Raw genomic sequence first — 22612 nt, 5'->3', positions numbered from 1 at the left:
TAAGTGAATAGTCTCAGCAGCCTGTTTTCAAGGGTAAGATGCAGAGATCATCAGAAGTGGAAGGGTATTTAAAAAAAAAAAAGAAAAAAAAAGCCTCTATCTTCAGTGATTAAGATAACCTAAAATAAGGACTTTTCTTTGGTGCAAACTGGAATTGAGTGATTTTTACACCAATTATTTATGTTTTACAATTTTTTACTGGTTTGTTTTGATTAAAAAAGCATATTTTTCTATATAAACATTTATGTTACTTCCACATTTCACTGGCAGTGTGCGTAAGGTTTGATTAACTGCTGCTCATTTCTTAGGTGGTGCTGTGGCAAAATGAACAAATCCTCATCTGCAGCTCGTTATGAAATTATTATGGAGTGCAAATTTATCAAGATGTTAGAATATGGCACTGTCCAACTTTCTGGGCAAACTGACTGACTGCATGCGGCATTTTCATAAACGCTAATCTTTCCCCATTTTCGTATTTCTTTCGCGATTGTTGTTGGGTCTCAAGTTGTGCCCTGCATTTTGAGTTTGTCACCTTGGTGCACAAATATTCCTGGTTTCCAACTTTTTGTTCATTTAAACTCCAATTCATTGGCTAAATCCTTTAGTCCTAATTGCTACTGTGGCAATTTTAACAGTAGCAGTACAATGAGTCACCATAGTATAATATGAAAACATATGTAAACTTTACATTATAATGCATCTTTCTGTGATGAAAAACATTCCAAGGAACTTTAGAAATTTACAAAATGAATACAATTTACTGTACATCTAGATATATTAAATTCTAAGAGCTGTCCATCTGTCATGCAAAATCTCTCCAACCACTGGGCCTTGACCCTCGATCTTGGTCTTAATTAAAAGCTTATGATATAATATGCATAACGCAACCCATTGGTGTGGACTACCTTGCTCAAGTATTTGAGGTTTGGATCCTTCTCACAGCAAAACATGTGTAGTGTTTAATAGGAAAACAACCACTTTGTGTGCACATGGCACTGATAGTGAATCACATTGCAGAGGTTGGAGGTAATTTACAGTGCAACAACCTCTGCATGGGCACGTGTCACTGACAGTGAGGAGCAATGCACAGGCTATCTGATAACCAAAAGTCATACACTCCAATCTCAAAACAAAGTGAAAATTAGCAAAACAAGAGGTCAATATCATAAAACAAGTGCAATCAGACAAACGTTATACACAACCAAACAAGTGGAGGCTTCCTCCACAACTTTATTCTCAGTACATAAAGGCCACACAAGCACCTTGAATGTTATATTAAAAAAATGTATGCAGCATGTCTATCAGAACAAGAGAGGTGCTTCTTTGAAGATGACAGGTCCGAGTGTTTCTAGTGTGTTTTTACAATTACAGTACATCCCAAGCGATTTGGTCAAAATCACACACCGTGTCAAAAGTGAAGAAAGAAATCATTAGCCTTGAGGTTCTAAATCCAATGCTTAAGCCACTAGGCCCCACTAATTTGATTGTGGTCCAAATATAGTAATTTAAGGACAACATATTGTTTTAAATAGAAGTTATGTTTTCACTTGGCTGTGTTAAGAATTTTAAAGTATTGCCCACAAACGGAACTAAAAGGTGCGACCAGGGATGGTGGAGACACAAAAGCACCAGACAAAATCAAAGTGAGTAAGATACAAAAGGGCCAGAATACTGGGAGGAAGTCAAAGTAACAACCATAAAAAAACAACACACAAAACAAACAAAACAATCAAAATTAAAATAACCAAACAAGAGGTCCAAGTATTAAACTCTTCTTGGGAAAGTCGTGGCTTCCTCTTACACTAAAGAAATTGTGAAAAAATGTGCAGTAAAAGATGTGGTGTGGTGGGGTGAGGTATGAAATGAGTTCTAAAATAAATCTTAGAATGTTACCCAGGTCGCCCCCTTTAAACCTGATGCCAGCAACAACAAAAATAGTGCTCAATGGTGCAAACATCCAACAAAAACACTATGCTGCAGTCCCTCCCTTGAACGATCAGGTCTGGGGTAGAGCTCCATCCACCATTGATTCTACAACCAAGTTAGGAGCCTTTAGTCCTCCGACCAGAAGCGGTGGGGTCAGTTGCCCTCATTGTGTGTCTTCTCAGTGCTGCGGGTATATAAAGAGACAATAATGTTAGCAACAACACCCCCTATCGTCCCAGGGTGGAATTGTTTAGCTTGGATGACCCTCTGATGTGCATGTGTGACAAAGCAAAAAAAAAAATGTATGGGTGCCAGAAGTTGTGTGCCACCTTCTTTTACAACTAACACAAATGTTGTGTGCCCTATGTGTCTCATGACCAGCAACAGGCATACAATATGGTCATGGCCATACAAAGAAGGTTTCAAAATTATAGTAACCATCCAAAAAACACAACACAAAATGGCATTGCCAGAATATCAGTATAAATCAGAAAGTGCAAAAATAAAAATGTGCATAAACAAAAAGGTGAGTACTAAAAGTTCTTAACCCAGAATACAACACACTACAAATAAGATAAATAACTGATGTTAAATATTTTAAAGGGTTGTTCAAGAGTGGTAATTATTTTACTTAGCATGGAGAGGGTAAGTTTCTTGACCTGAAAATGACAATAAAAGAGAACAGTCATGAAGCAAAAAGTGCATCATCCTAGTAAATAGACAGACAGAGAAGTCATGCTCTAACATTGTATGTCTCTGGGTAATCAAAGTTGGCTCTTGTGTCTGGATTCAACAAAGCAGCATAGGCACAGTAATGTGTCACCAGAGTATACGGTATAGAAGTCTTTGTCAGGGAGTGCAGTATTCTGAGATACTGTTGGTATTGTTGGGTGTGAGTTAAAACTAAAAGCATCCCACTGCAGTGTGGAGAAAGAATGTCTGAATTCTGGTAAACCACCTTGAGTGTTAGAAATCTGAGTAAATCATGTTAGTAACATGTGGAAAGGGTAGGCTTAAACATTCTGTAATTTTTTGGGAGCTTTGCAATTCTTGTAATATTGATGCATGGTATAATATTTGTTCTAGGTCCTAGACACCAACATGATAACATGAAAGCCACCCTATGAAAGATTTGTTCAAGAAGGAGCACATCAGGTTAACTGGTGACTCTAAATTTGAACAGTATGAGTGACTGAGTATGCATTGCCACCTCACATCTGACTGGCTCCTACCTTGTGCCAAGTGCTGCCAAGATAGACACCAGCTCCCCACAACCTTGAACTTGATAAATCAGGTTAAAGAATTGTTGAAAGGCTGGATCACCAGTTCTAATGAGGAATTATCACCAGGGATGTGTGAGATATTTTTCCCAGCTTCTCTTCCCTTGGAATAAAAATTGTGAACAGCCATGTAAAGGAAACTCTGTCAAACCATATGAACCTCAATGTGTCAGGGAATCAAGGTTATTATAAATTTGCCTTTTTACATTAGTTTTTATTGCTATATTTTTCTGACCTTAGTTTGAAATTCAGTTTAGTTTTAGTTTTCCTTCATCGTGTATTCTTAGTTTTAATTTAGTTTTTATTTCACAAAGACATTTCTATTTTTATATCTATTAGTTTCAGTAATTTTTAGTAATGTAAGGTATGGCTAAAGAGCTACTATGGAGTTTAGTTTTGTAGGATTTGGATATAATGAGTTTAATGTTACTGGAAGCTTACTACACTACATGGTTTGCTATCTGGTTGTGCTGAACAAATGTGCGTGGACTGTTGGCATTTTTTATCTTTTCCTTTTATTGCCCAGAATGGACCAATTTGTAATGAAATTTAGGTGAATTTTAAGGTTTGAGGGTTTTTTTACTCTAAATGTCTACAGCACACAACATATCCTGCTCCAAGACAATTTGCTTATAATGAATACCTTCAATATTGCATTGAAATATCTCCCATACTGGGCTTTGTTATTTTCTACCAGCCATATTGATCTCTGACTCCATCTCAGGCACAAGTTGGTCAGTAACAATACGCTGATCTTATATGATGACCTAGTCAGTCTCACGATCAGTGCTGTTTTATTTTCAAAAAGGATTTCTTCTGTGCAAAGTGGCAGGTGAATTATCGTCAACAGAAAGCAGGCACCTGAGTAATAAACTGAAACATTACTCACTCGTGGGTTTTCTGCCCATACAGTAAAGGTTTTGTTGACCAGCACATTATGATTTCAGGTGTTTGAATTACATCCTGATATACAAGAAACGCAAAAAATGGCGCCACAGTAAATCTCTTTCTAGTTCACACACTTTACGCACCCATATTCAGCTTGCTCCGTCACCGCAAAAGCTTTTTGAACACCCTCCTTCACCAGCTGCCGTTCACTGGATGAAATATATGTGGGTGGCTCTTGGTGGATTACTTTCTGTTTTAGAGTTACAAGTTATAAGGGTTAAAGACTAATGGCAAGAATATTCATTCAAAAAACAAAAACTAAAAATATTTTTAGTAAATTATTTTATTTCAGTTAGTTTTTCCAGCTACTTTAATAGTTTCGTTTAGTTTTAGTTTTTCATTTCAATTTTGTAAATTTTTTTATTTCAGTTTACGAAAATATTTTTTTAATAATAGTTTCAGTTTTAATTTTTGTTTTCGTTAGCTAGACTAACGTTGCAGGGAATTACAAAAAAATCAGTCTCAGACTGCCAATAAATGAAGGACCTGAAGGAGAGGGAACAAAAAGGATTTAACTAAAGATAACAGCTAGCATGTGGGCCACGGAAAGAAGACAGAAGTCATGTGTGGGAAAGCAAATGTATGCACTTGGATCCCAATGGAGACAAGCATTTATGTAAGTGCTTGCCTGTGATCTCTCCTTGACAGTTTAATTGGGACACAGCCCATTCTTTCATTCTAGACAGTAATCAAATGAAGAAGGGATTAAAGAAGAGTGAGAATGTCTTGTATAAGAAAAATCCAGTAGCTATGTCAAAGCAATAAGTAAAGATATTAACAATTATATAACTTGATGAGCCTCCAAAGTAGGCCCACAAAATCTGCGAAGTGTCAATATTACAATGTGATAGGCTAACTAACTCTGGCAGGTTAAAGTAATGCGGTTTTTAGACTAATGAGGCAAGCCTACATATACCAGCTAAAAAGAAGGATTTTTATACTGGGATTATGTCTGCCAGAGCAATTCAGAAATGCAAGATGCTGAAAGACTGCTACTCTTTTATTTTTTCCTGCAGAGCTGCAAACTCTGATCCTTTGTTTCCTTAGCAGTCACATCTCCTCACCCTGGGGGCATATCCCACAAGCATTCCTAGTGTCAGCACTTATAAAATGTGTTATCTAGGTCCAGCCGCTCTTGTGCCAAGGCCAGACAGATCAGCCCTCCAGGCATCGACTGGACCAGTAATCCCTTATGAAAGGTAAAATATTGTCTTTCTAGATCTGAATTCACTATTCATTATTTACTTTTTTTCATATGCAGAGGTTGCATTCTTTTTCTCACTAATGTGGTCCATCGGGGAAAGGGAAAAAAGCAGAGCTTCCCAGGTCCCCTCTGGTACTAATCCCAACAGTCTAGACAAGCACCACAGTCAGGGATGGTAAAAATCAAAAACATGCAGGTTAAGGTGTTTTGTTTCTGGGCCCTGATGATCTTCTCAATTTACTCTCAGTTCCTGTTTGTCCATGAAGCTAAGCACAGTTTAAATGAGACAGTACCAAGCTGAAGCAAACAATTTTGAACTCACACTGACACCAAATCAGGGCATAAGAAATAAAGGGTGTCTGGGAAATATTGGTGTCTCTATATTTATTATAAAAGAAGGTCAGGTCAGTTGAGGTCAGTCCAATAATAAAAGAACTCCAAGAACAAGGAATAGAAGAAAGGGTCGGGAGAAAGACCATAATTCAGGAAAACTAACACTGATAAAAGGGGCCCTCCAAAAGTCACGGAGGTAAACAAGGAGTAATATTACAGGTAGAAGCTAAATTATAAGACTACTACAAAAGATTTAGCCTTGTGATTGACTGGTGCCCCATCTAGGGCTGGTTCCTGTCAGCTGCACGATGTAGCCTGGATAGGCTGATCTTGTAATGTACTAAGTCAGTACATAGTACATAGATACACAGGTTTACCATAGTGGTGGGGTGAATATATCACTCCACATGAAGCACTGTCAGGCACAATCTAGATGTTACTTTAATGAAAGTAATCGAACAAGTCTTAGATTTGTCACCTTTAGGGATACAGAAGGGATTTCCATGTGAGATTTGTTAGGTTCATGCTACCAATTTAACAGGTGTGGTCTAACCTTACAGTAAAGCTTAGGGATCTGACACACAATGAGCCCATAAGCCAATAGGAGGAAGAGATGCAAAGTTAATAGTTTTTACAATGATTTCCTATCCCTGAGAGTAGCAATATCAATGGTCTGGAAATGCCATGGTAGGTAAAGTTTAATATAACTAGAGAGTGATAATAGTCTAGATACTTTATTTAAATCCTCTTTTTTTAAATATATCATTTTTCTTCTTTTGGGAGAGAATGTAAGTTTGGAAAAACAGTGATCCTTACTTTGTGTCAACTGGCGCATAAACAATTCCCAAAAGTGTATCACTCTATGCTTGCTTAATTTTTCCCATAATTCCTTAGATATCTGTGTAATTGGATCTGTATAATTGGATGAAATTGTATAATTGGACCTATGTAATTGTAATAATCATCCATGTTATAGGAAAATCAACCAGCTATACTTGCATTCTGCTTTGGCAGGAATAGAGAGACCACATCCTCCAACCATGGATTACATTTTTGAATGACACTGTCTTAAAAATATCTGATTATCCATATAACAGAAAATCTGCAGAGAAAGTTGTTGGTTGAATTTAGTCTTTATGAAGTACATATTATATAGGAGTGAATTACTCCAAGTTAATCACCAACAGATTCAGTAAGTATTTTCTATAATAATTTACAAATGGTAGGCCCTGTCATGAACCAGCAAGCTCACAGGTCAGAGGAGGAAAGAATGAAATACAGCCAAATATTTGCAGTGAGCATTTTTTGTGGATGAGAAATTAGTGGCCCACAGGGGGCCATTGGAAGTTTCTTATGGAGCCATGCACAAAAGATGCATAGACCCAGTAGGTTCTCATTTTTGTCATGAATTTGGGAAGAATCTTAGTATAAATGTCTCAAAAATAACTCCAAATGTCTACTAGAGGGGGGAAAAGCAGTCAAACCTTGACATGTCACAAAATGTAAACAGGGAATCTTTTAAAAATAAAATATTTACTGTACAAAAAGTGATCTTAAACAGTGATGGTTCTAAGAGAACTAAAGGCATGGCAGGGGTCTGCCTGAGAAGGCAAGGCATTCCAAGGCAAGCAAGTCCCAAAAACAAAGATCCAGACGTCAAAGTCAAAAACATAATCACAACGCAAACTCACCAACTCCAGCATATTCAATGAACTACAAGGGATTGTTTGTTTCCTTCAGCCTGTACAGGATTGAATGCAGTCTATTGATGGATACACAGGTGGCCCCACCCCTTGAGGAACCACTCACAAAATACAAGGAAGATAAATGAACAAGCATAGACACACACAAATTACTTAATATGCAAAAATTATGAGAAACACAGAATAATGCAAAGAGAAGTAGCACTGTTAACAAAAAGATAATAATATAAAATGGATAAAAAAATACATAAAAAAAACAAATGTCATCACCAGCCGGGGAAGGAACCCTGGCTGAAATATAACTGTTTTTCTTCTAATTTTTTTTTTTAATTAACTATGCTAAAAACCTTCAACCAGTCATTTACTCAAACTCCATAATTAATTAAAGTAAGAAGCAGGCTGTAATATTGTACAAACTATTTGGTTAAGTCATCAGTTTCTTGCTATTTCCTGCTAAAATCCCCAGTTTAGGCAATCCCCACAGATTGTACATCTTGTGGACTATTTTCTATCCTGTAGATCACGGTGCATACTTTCTGTGATCCTTGTGTAACGGAGTGGGCCGAGATCCTGGCCGGGATAAACCCTTACCTAACAGGGAGGCCAATTTAGTAGATGTAAAAAGGGGGATGGCCTCCCAAAAATATATGCTCCCCTGACATGCTGGGTGGCAGCATTCTTCAAGCAGTATGCCCATTAATGTGCCTGCAGAGCATGCTGGGTGTTGTAGTCCATTGGAGCAGCCTTGCTGGGCTCTGTGGGTACAGACAAGTGGAAGCTTCTGGGGAAGTATTCCCAGGTCTGGCATAAAAGAGGACGCCTCTGTCCACTCAGAGAATAAGAGTCCAGAGAGAAGTCAGACTAAGCACACCTGAGTGGAATGGAGGGAAAGCGATGGGTGTTACAGCTGTGTACTGGAGAAAATGAGACTTGTGAAAGGCACAGGTTTTCAAAATTTTTGACCTCATGGCACATAATTACTAAAATTCTGCGGCACACCAAAAAATATATTATACGTGAGCATCAGTAGGCTTTACACCCTAGGAACCAAGTTACCCACAGTATTCTGTAACATTTCAGTAATTATTTACCGCTCTGATGCTGATCTTTCTGATCATAAAATAGGTCATGACAATATCAATTGATGAGAAGAATGCACAATTAATTGCAGAATTATGGTATTTAAGGGTTCATCTAGATTGCCTCTTTCTCTTGTACGATTTGGCTTCAAAACTAATCAGCACATCGTCGTCTCACAACGAGTTTGGTATTTTTCAATCTACAGTGCATCCGGAAAGTATTCACAGCACATCACTTTTTCCACATTTTGTTATGTTACAGCCTTATTCCAAAATGGATTAAATTCATTTTTTTCCTCAGAATTCTACACACAATACCCCATAATGACAATGTGAAAAAAGTCTACTTGAGGTTTTTGCAAATTTATTAAAAATAAAAAAACTGAGAAATCACACATACATAAGTATTCACAGCCTTTGCTCAATACTTTGTCGATGCACCTTTGGCAGCAATTACAGCCTCAAGTCTTTTTGAATATGATGCCACAAGCTTGGCACACCTATCCTTGGCCAGTTTTGCCCATTCCTCTTTGCAGCACCTCTCAAGCTCCATCAGGTTGGATGGGAAGCGTCGGTGCACAGCCATTTTAAGATCTCTCCAGAGATGTTCAATCGGATTCAAGTCTGGGCTCTGGCTGGGCCACTCAAGGACATTCACAGAGTTGTCCTGAAGCCACTCCTTTGATATCTTGGCTGTGTGCTTAGGGTCGTTGTCCTGCTAAAAGATGAACCATCGCCCCAGTCTGAGGTCAAGAGCACACTGGAGCAGGTTTTCAACCAGGATGTCTCTGTACTTTGCTGCAGTCATCTTTCCCTTTATCTTGACTAGTCTTCCAGTCCCTGCCGCTGAAAAACATCCCCACAACATGATGCTGCCACCACCATGCTTCACTGTAGGGATGGTATTGGCCTGGTCATGAGCGGTGCCTGGTTTCCTCCAAACGTGACGCCTGGCATTCATACCAAAGAGTTCAATCTTTGTCTCATCAGACCAGAGAATTTTCTTTCTCGTGGTCTGAGAGTCCTTCAGGTGCCTTTTGACAAACTCCAGGTGGGCTGACATGTGCCTTTTACTAAGGAGTGGCTTCCGTCTGGCCACTCTACCATACAGGCCTGATTGATGGATGGCTGCAGAGATGGTTGTCCTTCTAGAAGGTTCTCCTCTCCACACAGAGGACCTCTGGAGCTCTGACAGAGTGACCATCGGGTTCTTGGTCACCTCCCTGACTAAGACCCTTCTCCCCCAATCGCTTTGTTTAGATGGCCGGCCAGCTCTAGGAAGAGTCCTGGTGGTTTCGAACTTCTTCCACTTACGGATGATGGAGGCCACTGTGCTCATTGGGACCTTCAAAGCAGCAGAAACTTTTCTGTAACCTTTCCCAGATTTGTGCCTTGAGACAATTCTGTCTCGGAGGTCTACAGACAATTCCTTTGACTTCATGCTTGGTTTGTGCTCTGACATGAACTGTCAAGTGTGGGACCTTATATAGACAGGTGTGTGCCTTTCCAAATCATGTCCAGTCAACTGAATTTACCACAGGTGGACTCCAATTAAGCTGCAGAAACATCTCAAGGACGATCAGGGGAAACAGGATGCACCTGAGCTCAATTTTGAGCTTCATGGCAAAGGCTGTGAATACTTATGTACATGTGCTTTCTCAATTTTTTTATTTTTAATAAATTTGCAAAAATCTCAAGTAAACTTTTTTCACGTTGTCATTATGGGGTGTTGTGTGTAGAATTCTGAGAAAAAAAATTTATTTAATCCATTTTGGAATAAGGCTGTAACGTAACAAAATGTGGAAAAAGTGATGCGCTGTGAATACTTTCCGGATGCACTGTAGCCGTTCTAGCTCTAGACCATCATTGAGGCCGTCACGCAAACAGACAGACACACACCCATCATCAGGATATCAATGTTTTCAATATCAGGGGACTTTAAAACGTCGAGATCTGTCAAAAACCGGACACCAACATTTTTGACAAATCTAAAGCTTTTGCTCCTCCTCCATAGACAATAGGTTATTGTGGGGGAGGGCGCAAAGCAAAAATTAAAGAAGAACAGCAGATGTGACAATTGTTCTCAAAATTCTGTGCTGTGCTTATACAAACTTCTTTAATAACAATCAAAAATTGCTTACAGCCATAATTATCATCAAATTTTGTTTTCTTGTAATAATGGCAATCTGCACAAATACGAGATAAGGTTCCTGTGTGTGATGTCATTCTTCTACCCATTCTCTTAACACACTTTGTACATTACAGGGTTGAGTTCTGGCAAGATCAGGTTCAAGGAAATAACCAACACTAATTGAAAATTTTTTGGGCACACATCCACACTGATACATACAGCATCAGTTCTGAAACACATCTTTGATACATGGCAGGAACTGAGCAAAACCATATGGTTTTGCAGAACTCCATTTTAGAGAAAAATTCCTCACAGTGCAAAGACTGTTCTTCAGGTTATTCGTAGTTCAGATATTCTAATATGTGCTTATTCACATATTTAAGCAAAGTAACGAACAGGCCAGGCAAAACTATAAGCATCATAAATATATCAATAGATTACAATATGTTCAGAATTCTGCTGCTCGTTTACTTACATACACTAAAAAATCTGCTCACATCTCTCCTGTCCTCTATGATTTACATTGGTTACCAGTTTCTTCAAGAATCAAATATAAAATTATTCTTCTCACCTTTAAAACCCTTCATGGGTTAGTCCCTCATTATTTGTCGGAGCTGCTGCTTCCTTACACTCCTACCCGTGCATTACGATCACCGGACGCCAAGTTACTCACTGTACCTAAATACAGGTTAGTAACTATGGGTCGCAGAGCTTTCAGAGTGATAGGCCCTAAAATTTGGAATTCTCTCCTTCTTAGCCTTCGCAAGGAAAAATCTATTATTAATTTCAAACTTCTGTTAAAAACACATCTTTTCAATGAGTATTATACGTTTTCGTGTATGTGATTTCTACTGCCTTGTTAATGTGTGTATTGAATTGTAAAGTGTCCTTGAGTATATAAAAGGTGCTACATAAATAAAAATTATTATTATTATTATTATTTTCCTATAACTACAAATACAGATCTTTTTTGCATAAGTAAGATTATATGTGTGTCACACCTGACAAGAGCTACACAGTCTACAGGTAAGCACTGAGTCTCTAAACTTCTTTTCAAGACCTCTCTTTCTTTTAGCAGATGTACACTCATGTGGCCCTTAACTACTGTAAATTTATTTTAGGGGTGTGTGATATTGGCATAAAATTATATCTTGATATTTTCTGGAACTTTGATGATAACAATAATTAAGACACTATTTTGCATCCTTTCAAATGTGTTTGTAAAAGTCTTACTGATCTAGCTTGGTCTTGTTAATAAGATATTAATTGTATTTTACTAATGAGACTAATGGAAACAACAGGTAAGGAGAACAGGTCTAATTTATTTACTTAAAAATGAAGTAAAATAACACAAAAATATTAAAATCACCAAACTATTACTGAGATCAAACAGTGCAAGTATGAGTAAACCATTTCAAAGTGGCCTACAGGATTTACACAAAACATTGCACTAAAACCAACACAACTACTATAATCAGATCATTTTGTGCAGCACACAAGCAAGAGCAAAAATCTAACATACAGTACTATAGTGTAAAAATCCAAAGTTTTGTCAAATACTACACAGGAAAAAACTATGGCATTTGTAAACAGGTTCTGTCATAAAAGTTACAAAAAAACAAACCTATAACATTTTAAAACAAATTACTAACTTCAGGTTCTGTCCAATATTGCACAAAGATATCAGAAAAAAATAAAACAATTGTAAAATTCTAATGATGAAACTTTATTTTGTGTGACAGAAACACCAGTTTGTCCATGGCATTTGGGTTTCAGAGCAGCACAGTTACATGTTACAACATTTCCTCCGGAGTTAAAAATGCCACTCAGAAGGGCTGCTTGAAGCAGGGATGTACAGCTACTTTTTTCCAAGTTTCCCCAATTTGGAGAAATGTACTTTTTTACACTACTGTCCACCTCAGGTATCACCAAGTAGCATAGCTGCTAAAAGACTTTTTTTTCCTTTTTGCTCCCTCGCTTGTTTCACCATCTGCTACAATATCTACAGTCATAGGGATAGGATGAAGTCGGGCGAGAAGGTGGGGATCTGTGTGAGCGTTTTCAATAATAAAAGAGTAAAAAATGTGCTTTGGAATCGAGGACCCTCCAACCAAGACGGCTTGCAAAATAAAATGTGCCTGACAGGTGTACGCTTCATTTTTTTTTTGGTCTTATATTGAATTTATTAAAAACACAAACATTCCATACAATGAAGTCAAAACTTAAAAAAACTAAATTCAAATCAACCCCCACCCATGAGAAGGAGAGGAAGACCAACAGCCAGAGTAAAACTAATGAGAGTAGTAAAGAGAGAAAGGAGTCTTTTCCCCCCAAAATAAATGCTTATTCCAAAATATTATTGATTAGGTCCAGCCAGGTTTTAAAAAAGTTTTGAACATATCCGCTAAGAGAGAATTTGATTTTTTCCAATTTCAAATAGTATATAACATCAGTTACCCATCCAAGTCTGTGCTAATAGTGAAGTAAAGGCAATTACAGTTTGCTTGTCCCTCTCCACTTTAAGCCCATCTGGGAGTCCACCAAATATAGCTGTTAGTGGATTAGGAGGGATTGTGACACCAAGGCTGTCTGATAGGCATTTAAAGATTTTGGTCCAGAATGATGTTAATTTGGTACACACCCAAAACAACTCGATTGCAACATTTACAGGTTGGAACTTGCCCTGGAAACATTTTGGACAATTTTAAGTGAGAGAGATGTACTTGATAAAAGATTTTGAGTTGAATAATTGAATGCTTTGCACATATGCTATTGTGACTGCCTTCCACTCCGTTTCTGAAAGGTTGAGTAAGAGATCCTTTTCCCACTGTATTCTGGGATCTTTAAAAGGAAGGGACTTTAAAATGTTTTTATATATTATAGAAATACTGTATATATCCCCAAGACTGATCAATATCTCTTCTGGAACAGAAATAGGTGGGAGGTGAGGAAAACTTGACCAGATTTCGTTTAGCAAAGTTTCTAATTTGGAGGTAGTGGAAAAATTGTGTTGATGATGGGAGACTAAATTTGGAGTGTAATTGTTCAGAGGATGTGAAGACATTATTTATATACAAATCTTAAAATGACTAAATCCCATTCATTTTCTAAGCATTAAAAACTGTTTTAAGTTCAATAGGGTGGAAAAAGGCGATTATTATGTAGAGGTGCCACAGATAAAATATTCTCTAACTTAAAGTGCTTCCTACATTGATTACATATTCTGATTGAATGAAGGACAATTGGGATGTTAGTATATTGACAATACCTTGTATTTACTGGTGTACAAAGCAAGGAATATAAAGAAGTACTGCAGGATTTAAATTTCTATTGCAGACCAAGCCTGTGTATGTTCATCTATTTGTGTCAATGTCCAGGTTTTTATAGCTTGTATGTTTGCTGCCCAGTAATAAAACTGAAAATTAGGTAGAGCCATGCTGCCTTCTGATTTAGGTCATTGTAGGGTCGCCTTTTGAATGAGTGCGTTTTTCAAATTCCAAATAAATGAGGTTATGATTGAATCTAATTTCTTAAAAAAAGATTTGTTAATGTATATGGGGATGTTTTGAAATAGGAACAAAAACTTAGGGAGGATATTCATCCTGACAATGTTAATTCTCCCAGCTAAAGTAAGATGGAGGGTAGGCCATCTATGCAAGTTTTATTTACTTTTGTCCATATAAACAGCAAAATTTTGTTGAAAAAGAGCTTTATATTTACTTGTGATGTTGACCCCTAGGTATTTAAACTGATCTGCAATGATAAAAGGGAAGGTGTCCAATCTAGTGTTGTTTGCTAGAGAATTCATTGGAAAGAGCACACTTTTGTTCAAATTAATTTTGAGTCCAGATATCTTTTGAAATTCTGCTAAGTACATTTAGAGCTGTTGGCACAGAATTTTGTGGGTCTGATATATACAGTACCATATCATCTGCATATAATTATAATTTCTGTTCAAGTCCTTCTCTGAAAATCCCCTTTATCTCTGATGCATTTCAAAAGTGAACAGCCAATGTGTCAATGGCGACTGCAAACAGCAGTGGTCACAAGGAGCATCCTTGTCTAGTTTGAAGTAGTCTGAAATAATGTTGTTGATACAAACTGAAGCTTCTGGACTGGTATACAGTAGTTTGATCCATGCACATATGTTCTGGCCAAACCCAAATTTATGCAAAGTGGTGAGCAGGTAATCCCATTCAACCATATCAAATGCTTATGCATACGCTTCTTACAGAAATAAAAATAATCAGTTTGAAAGAATTATGTAATTTATTTAAACAGATTAATAATTCGTCCCAACTGATTTTTTTTTTTTTTTTTGCCCTGACACCTACAATTGTACTAGATCAATTTAACTTAAATTACGTTTTATAGAGGAACCCAAACTTTTTTGCAGAAGGATTCCACTAAGGTTTGCCGTGCGTTTTTGTGCTTGTACCTTGGGTAATTTAGACCTGTCATGGACAGCTGACTGCTGAAGCTTTTCATATTCTGTGAGGTGGTGAATTCACAGATGGTGAAACAACTTAGTTGTCCAGCTGTCTTTAATAGCAACTGATTTCCGTCATTTTGCAGATTGCCATGTTTAAAGCATCATCTGTCTTTTCAAAGCCAAACCATCTCCATGCAAGTGAGGATGATCGACATCTTGCAATTAAATCGAATGATGCAGATTGCGAGGCTGCTCACTCATTTTTAGGCAGCTTCGCTAACTTAACTTGCTGACCTTGCACGCCTATGTGCTTGTTTTGTGGATGCACAGTACACAATCCTGTTAGGTTACATGAGACAGTGAACATGTGGAATCTCAGGGAATGTTTTTGATTGTTTTCTACAAAGTGAGTGACATACTCGATAATTTCAGCTCACACATCATTAAAACAACAATTAAGATATTATCGTAGATGATATATATATATATATATATATATATATATATATATATAGCACACTCCTAATTCATTATATGACAATATATTTTAAAACTACTTGTTCCTGACTGACTTACTGACAAGAAATTCATGGTTATTTGCAGATAACCTAAGGAAAAAACGTTTTTCATTAATGGATCCAGTTCACGCTTGAGACCCTGAAAAAAATTAATTTTTCAGTGGGTTTGAAGTTAAGTGGGAAAACAAAATGAAGAAAATTGAAATGACGTTTCACATTTAATTTTTAGAAAAGGTGATCTACAGTGGTTGCAAAAAAGCGCAGATGGTAACATGTCTGGATGCAAGTGAGCAGCATCATGGTTGAGTGCTCGTAAGCGATATAAAAAAATCAAAAGTTTATTACTATACAATAAACTCTTATTAAATAATACTATTCCATATTGTTGTAAAAAAATTGTACATATTCACATTGCTCTGTCGTTACTTCCATCCATTGTATATGTATTAAGAGATGCATTTATTTTTTTATTACTTTATTGCCCAGACGCATAATCACGTTATGACTTCCATTAAAATTTTCATTACCTTTTTTCCCAAATGCTATCATTTTAACTGATTACATTACCAATGTCTCTTAAGAAATCAGAATCACCTTGGTCAGTATCTATCCTGCATTCTCTTTATTAGTTCATATGTCTATCTTGCTCCTGTACAATTATTCAGTTGAGTACCATGAAATTCTTACTTTAATGTTCAACCAACATACAACACATTAAGCAGGTCATTAGTATTGTACAAAACTCTGTTTATTCATGATAGCAGGCTATACTTTCCATAAGAAAAACTAAACGACTTGGAGAATGAATTCATGGGTTAAATACTGGGTTGTGTGGTTCCTTGCAGCACCACTGCTTGACAAAGTACCATTTAATTCTAGGAAAATTTCTTTGCCTATAAAAATTGATTTTTTTGAGTTTGAACAGGTTCCTAATATGCAGACAAAACAGAAATCTGTACTACATAGCAAGCTGTCTAGCAGGATACTGAAAGATAAAAAAAAAAAATAGACTTTACCTATGTTATTGTATGCAGCCTTTCAAAATCATGAAGTCATTAGTATTTCAAATACCTGTTTATCTTCTATTGATGGCTGTTTTTGAACCCCAGTGCAGTTGAAAAAATAAAGTCTTTCTGGATCCTTCATGTGAATGTTTCCTCCATGGCAGGGGTATTTAATTACAGTCATTAAGGTTCACAGTGGCTGCAGTTTTTTTGTTTTAACCAGTTTCTTAATTAGAACCTGTCCGTTTACTAATAATGCAATATTTTTGGGCTTAGTTTCAGTTAACTTGCTTTTTAAAGTCAGAGCCCTTAATTGCCTATTTTAAGTTCAAACTGTTGCATTTAGGTTTTTTTTTGTCGCCCATTTTCTTAACCAGCTACAAATTGACGATGAGGTGTAAATGACAAAGGAAACCACCAGCTCTCTAAAAAGCGTGCTTCTATTTAAACCTCCCTACACTCATCTTCAATTATCAGTGTTAATAAAAAGTTTTGAAATAAAGGAGAGTGAAGGAACAAAAGACATATGGATAAAGTTCTCAGAAAACAAAAAATACACAGTTTTGTCTTAGAAGAATGACAGCACTAGCCACCCATATTATTAAATACCAAGAGTCATTATTACCCAGCTCTGTGGCATCACTCTGAAGAACTACTTTGGCACCTTTATTTTTTATAGTGTAGAAAATTGCTCGAGAGGCACTGAACGATGACTGACACTACACTTGGACCTGCAAAGGTCATGTGAAAAGACTAGGTCTGAGAAAGTTAGCCCGTTAATTTTTCTGTTTAACATGTTAAAAAATATTGTCACATCCAGGGCTAGAAACAAAGCAAATGTCTCAGGCAGTGCTTTGGTCAGGGCAACATTTTCGTGTCATTTTTTTTTAACATTACAAAACAAAAATACAAAAAAGTTAAATGTGTGCCTAAAGAATTAAATACATCCAGTACCATATTTACAGCATATACTATCTTTAAATATTTTCTGAAATAAAATTTTCATTTAAAGGTTTACAATTTTGTTTTACAGCATTCACAACGATACACCACATGTCAATTCATAGCACTGGTGTTCATATTCTTGATTTCTACGTAATGACAAAGGTGCAGGGGAGTCAGAGGAAAAATGGTGGGGATGGGGGTTTAGGGCAAACATGGGGCAATGCTAGAGATATGTTGTGATGATAAAAATTATGCTCTCGTTTTTTCATTTCCAGTTTCTGTAAGAAGATCGATACAATGTTTCGGTGATAAATAAGTTATCTTTCATTGACACTAAAACCAAAATAAGTCTGTAATACCTTTGTATTTAACTTGCCAGTTTGCCAGGTAGCTTACAGTGCTGACTGCCCTAACATAATGACAAAATTCAATGAAACAGAAACGTAATGATTATCCCTACCCATTATTCCAGTTTGCAGTATCTTCTCTAATTTATGCAAAGAATGCAACATAACCATCCTAAGTGATGCACAGTGTCAGTTTTCAAGAGAGATAGCAGCTACAGGGATCTTTTTTGTGTGCTAGGAATAAGGCAGTGCTTTCCAACCATTTCTCTGTGGTTGCATAATATTATAACCCAAAAAATCCCAAGGCACAGCACAGTTCTACCAACCACAAAAGCATTAAATGTATACACTTGCTAAACTGTCCGATGGAGTAGGACAGGTGAGTGGCAAAATATTTTACATGCAATTAATCACGATTAAGTACATACATTTATGGGATTAATTAGTTAATTTTTTTATTTGATTCCCAGCCCTAGAAAAGACAATTTCTGCTTGGTGATTAATATATATTAAGTCATAATCGAGAAGATCTGTTTTGGAAAGCTGTTACATTTTCTTATTTAAAAAGTGAAACACTGCATGCCGATATGTATGTTTTAATCCAATATTTCCACTTTCAACTGCGTGTGGGTTGGATAAGCAAGTAAGAATTTCACAGTACTCACTGGAGATTGCATTTCTAATTTTCATTCTAAGACTTGCTCTGGTGTAAAATGGTACGCCTATGTACAGATTACCGTCCTGTCTTGGAGAGTCGCACTCATTAGGACTATCCACGGTTAGGTTTTGCTGACCTAAAGTCAAATTCAGCAAAGCAGGTCACAGATGTGGAGACCCCACAGAGAAGTGGGAAAAGATAAAGAAGAAGAAGAAGGTAGTTATGAACTGGCCACTTCTTCTGAATCAAATACAAAGCCTCGATGCTCACTGTACATACTTCAGTGTCTTGGTTTTTATGTAATTGAGTATGTCTTTCATTTTTCCCACTGTTCGCTTGATAAAAAACATTTTCTGTGATCTTTTATTCCTTGATTAAGAAATGGGAAATGTATGCGGATTATTGTAGTTTTTTTTTCCTACCACTGCATATTTACTAATTTATCTAACATAGCAAATCATAAAACATCAGAAGTGTTATGAATTCTGCACTAGAGTTTTATAAATATAACAAGTATGTACGACCAAGACAAACAGACTGACCTGCCGCCTCAGCCGCCGAACCCTGTCACTCGACGCAGCATAAACGCAGTCTTTCGGGATTACGATCAGAAGGCAAACACACGAAACACATTCAAAACGTTACGGACTATCTCGGCTTTCCTCGGTGTTTCCAGAGAGAAAAGTTTTAGCCAAAGCCTCAGTTCTTCATATTCACAAAGCACTTTGCAGACAAACACTTCCTTTTTCCGTTTACGTAGGGCCACCTTCAGCAGCCAAGATCGCGTTCTGCGCAGAGCGGCCCTCCTCCAAGCGGACGCACTAATGTGCTCGTTTCGTTCTCAGTATGTAACAAGCACATTACAGAGTCCGATTTGCAGAAGTAAGGTCTTGTCCTAATTTCACAGCCGTATTTCATTCTTGTGTTTGATAAGTGCGGCCGTGGATAGCTGTAATCGCCGTCGGACTGTTGAAGTTCTGCACAATTGGCAGCATGGAGGCTCAGCGCACTGACCCGTAACAGTCCTCCAGGGTTTAAGTTCAAGTTCAGAGTCTTGTGTACAAAATGAATATAAAACAAGAAAAGTCGTGCTCTTAATTTTCCCCAGAACAAAAACTGTAATACAGTAACAACAAATGACTTAAATGTAATTGATGGCTTCATATTTAAGCTTCATACAGTTTAATTGCTTAAATCACCAAAACAACAAAAATAGAAGAGAACAAACACATATAAGACTAAAATATATTGTTTACAAAGTCAATAATATGCATGCATTAAACATTAGCCACATTTGTGTAAAATATTAAAATATTTTTCCACTTCGGTCTTAAATGCTTGAAAAAAAGTTTCACTTTTGCTCCTGTTTTCTTTTGAATATGAAATTTCCCATGTATAAATAACAGTTTCGACCATCCATACATCTTCCAAACCCACTTTATCCTGAGCAGGATCATTCTTTGTCAGGTTCTGTTGTATTGTAGTAATACAGAAAAGTATCCTTCTCTTTTAGTTTAATTTTTACCTTTGTTTTCTAAAAATAAAAATCATTCCATATTATTCTAAAAAATAGCATAACACAGTTCTAAAATAAGCAGGTTTTCTCCTCAGCGTCACAAATCAGACACGTCCTGCCAATGTCTTTGCTAACTGTGCCACCGTAGTCCTTATTGGATATATTAAGTGAATAATTTCATGAGATGCTTATTTTTTTTTATTTTATTTTATTTTATTTGTGAGCGATACTTATCTGCAGCATGTGGATGTAGTGAGGCACTGTTGCCTCTCCCATCTCGTGTCCTGGTTTGAATGCCACATCTGCACAACATTTGTATAGTTTACACGTTCTCTCCATATTTGCATGGGTTCAAAAACATTTATTAGGTCAATTGGCATTTCTAAAGTGAGCATTATCATCCTGTTTCCTGCTTTGCCCGCAGTGCACCCTAGGCACTGGACCATGGTGTCTCAGAATTGAATTAAGCAGTTTTGAAAATGCTATGTAACTATTAGAATTTTTGTGCAAATTCCACACTCACAGATATTTTTGTAATTTGTTACTGTAAAGGATTTTTCTAAAGTTAAAACTATGATGTAAAAGTTTTTTTTTATTTGAAATTCCTTCAGTTATTCCTTTGTGAAAGTTTAAAAACATCTGCTGGATTGCAATCAAAAATAATAACCCATTTCTGGTTACTGGTCCAATAATTTTGTCTAAATTTCAAAGAGTTATAAACCTGGCTATACTTTTAATAAATAAATCCTTCACCAACAAACTGCCATTTCTGTATCAGTTTTGGAAGAATACGTTTTTAATTCACATTTTTGAATGTGCCAGTTAACTGATTTATGGTATGAAAATGTTTTAATTATCCAGTATATTAAGATTTATTCATGAAAGTATCTTGCTTACTTTTTAGCAAAAATTCTATAGCACTAACCATTTCAAAAATCATATTGAAAAATATATTCTGTACTGTATGTTATTTTATGTAGTGAGGATTTTTTTTATTTATTTGATTTGATTCATTAAGATCTAATGCTTTAGTTTTTCCTTTATGAATATGAATGCATAAGGTATTTCTTCTTAAACAGTGATTTTTACTTCTAAAGTTGTATAATTTAATATCAGTTACTTTATAGGAAACTGTACAATATGCCATCTAGATAGGCAGTTTTTGATAACAGCATTCCACTGCTTAGCTATAAATCTCTTAATTACCTGAAATTATATCTCTTTTTTAATCTTATTTAAAAAAATCAGATTGTCTCTTTCTGTTTCAGTTGTATGCATCCAAACTAAAAAAGTTTAAATACAAACTCCCCCAAACTATGCGACTCTTCAATTACACCCGGGGGGGTTGGTAAACATTAACATTATAAAAAGTTATTGTCTGTTTTTACCTGCATTATTATCAATCTTTAATTTAATATTGTTTTTTTTATATCAGTATGCTGCTGCTGGAGAATGTGAATTTCCCCCTGGGATCAATAAAGTATCTATCTATCTATCTATCTATCTATCTATCTATCTATCTATCTATCTATCTATCTATCATCTTGAATGCAAGTAATAATTTTAGTTTCTTTACAGAAATTCCACTAATTCATTGCAAATTACATTTTTTTTAGATTTAATATTTCACATTTTTAAACATTTAGATACAGAAAAAAATATATTCAGACATTCAATTGCTCTTTTAACTTCAGTCTTTATCATTTTGAAAAGGAGCATTTTAATTCCTTGTCTAATATTATAGTCCCTCTTTTTTATATATGAAGTGTCATTGTCTGTGTAGTCGAGGGAAAAAGAATATAAGAAATTAAACAGACATGTTTAATACCATCATCATTTTGAAATCTGGGAGTGGTGCCATATAATTATGTGGTGATAATTTAACTGATCTATTACTCGTTGTCAATAAGCTTCAAATTTACATATACAGTATATATGTAAATAATATATATATATATATATATATATATAAATATATAAATTCCTTGTATGTGTGCATACTTGGCCAATAAATGTGAGCCTGCACTGATTCTGATTCTAATATATACTGTAAAGCCAAAGAAATTTAGAACTCAAAAACTACAACAAGGGCGGCACGGTGGCACAGTGGTAGCACTGCTGCCTCGCAGTAAGGAGACCTTTTTTCACCTTCCTGGGTCCTCCCTGCATGGAGTTTGCATGTTCTCCCTGTGTCTGCGTGGGTTTCCACTGGGTGCTCCGGTTTCCTCCCACAGTCCAAAGACATGCAGGTTAGGTACATAGACGATCCTAATTTGTCCCTAGTGTGTGCTTGGTCGGTGTGTGTGTGTGTGTGTGTGCGTGTGTGTGTGTGTGTGTGTGTGTGCCCTGTGGTGGTCTGGCACCCTGCCCAGGGTTTGTTTCCTGCCTTGCGCCCTGTGTTGGCTGGAATTGGCTCCAGCAGACACCCGTGACCCTATAGCTAGGATATAGCAGGTTGGATAATGGATGGATGGAAAAGTACAACAAAAAAATCTTCTTTACAAAAATGAGTTGAGTCAACGTACTACAGGTAGCACTAATAGAATGTTTCTACTTATGTATCTGCTTCTCATAAATCCAATACATGA

The 22612-nt window shown here is 36.5% G+C and overlaps 1 protein-coding gene across 1 annotated transcript in view; it reads right to left on the bottom strand.

Annotated features, from left to right (window-relative positions):
* casp9 (caspase 9, apoptosis-related cysteine peptidase) overlaps positions 1 to 19275 on the bottom strand; it is a 60161-nt gene extending 40886 nt beyond the window's left edge. Inside the window, exon 1 of the mRNA XM_028807723.2 lies at positions 19051 to 19275. The gene's annotated coding sequence lies outside the window, so the exon portion shown is untranslated. The remainder of the gene's footprint in view (positions 1 to 19050) is intronic.
* Between the last annotated feature and the right edge of the window lie 3337 nt (positions 19276 to 22612).

Source organism: Erpetoichthys calabaricus, chromosome 8, assembly GCF_900747795.2.
Source record: "Erpetoichthys calabaricus chromosome 8, fErpCal1.3, whole genome shotgun sequence".
In the NCBI taxonomy this organism is placed as follows: Eukaryota; Metazoa; Chordata; class Cladistia; order Polypteriformes; family Polypteridae; genus Erpetoichthys; species Erpetoichthys calabaricus.
The sequence above is the reverse complement of the archived record's forward strand: the minus strand, read 5'-3'. Positions and strand labels throughout refer to the sequence as shown.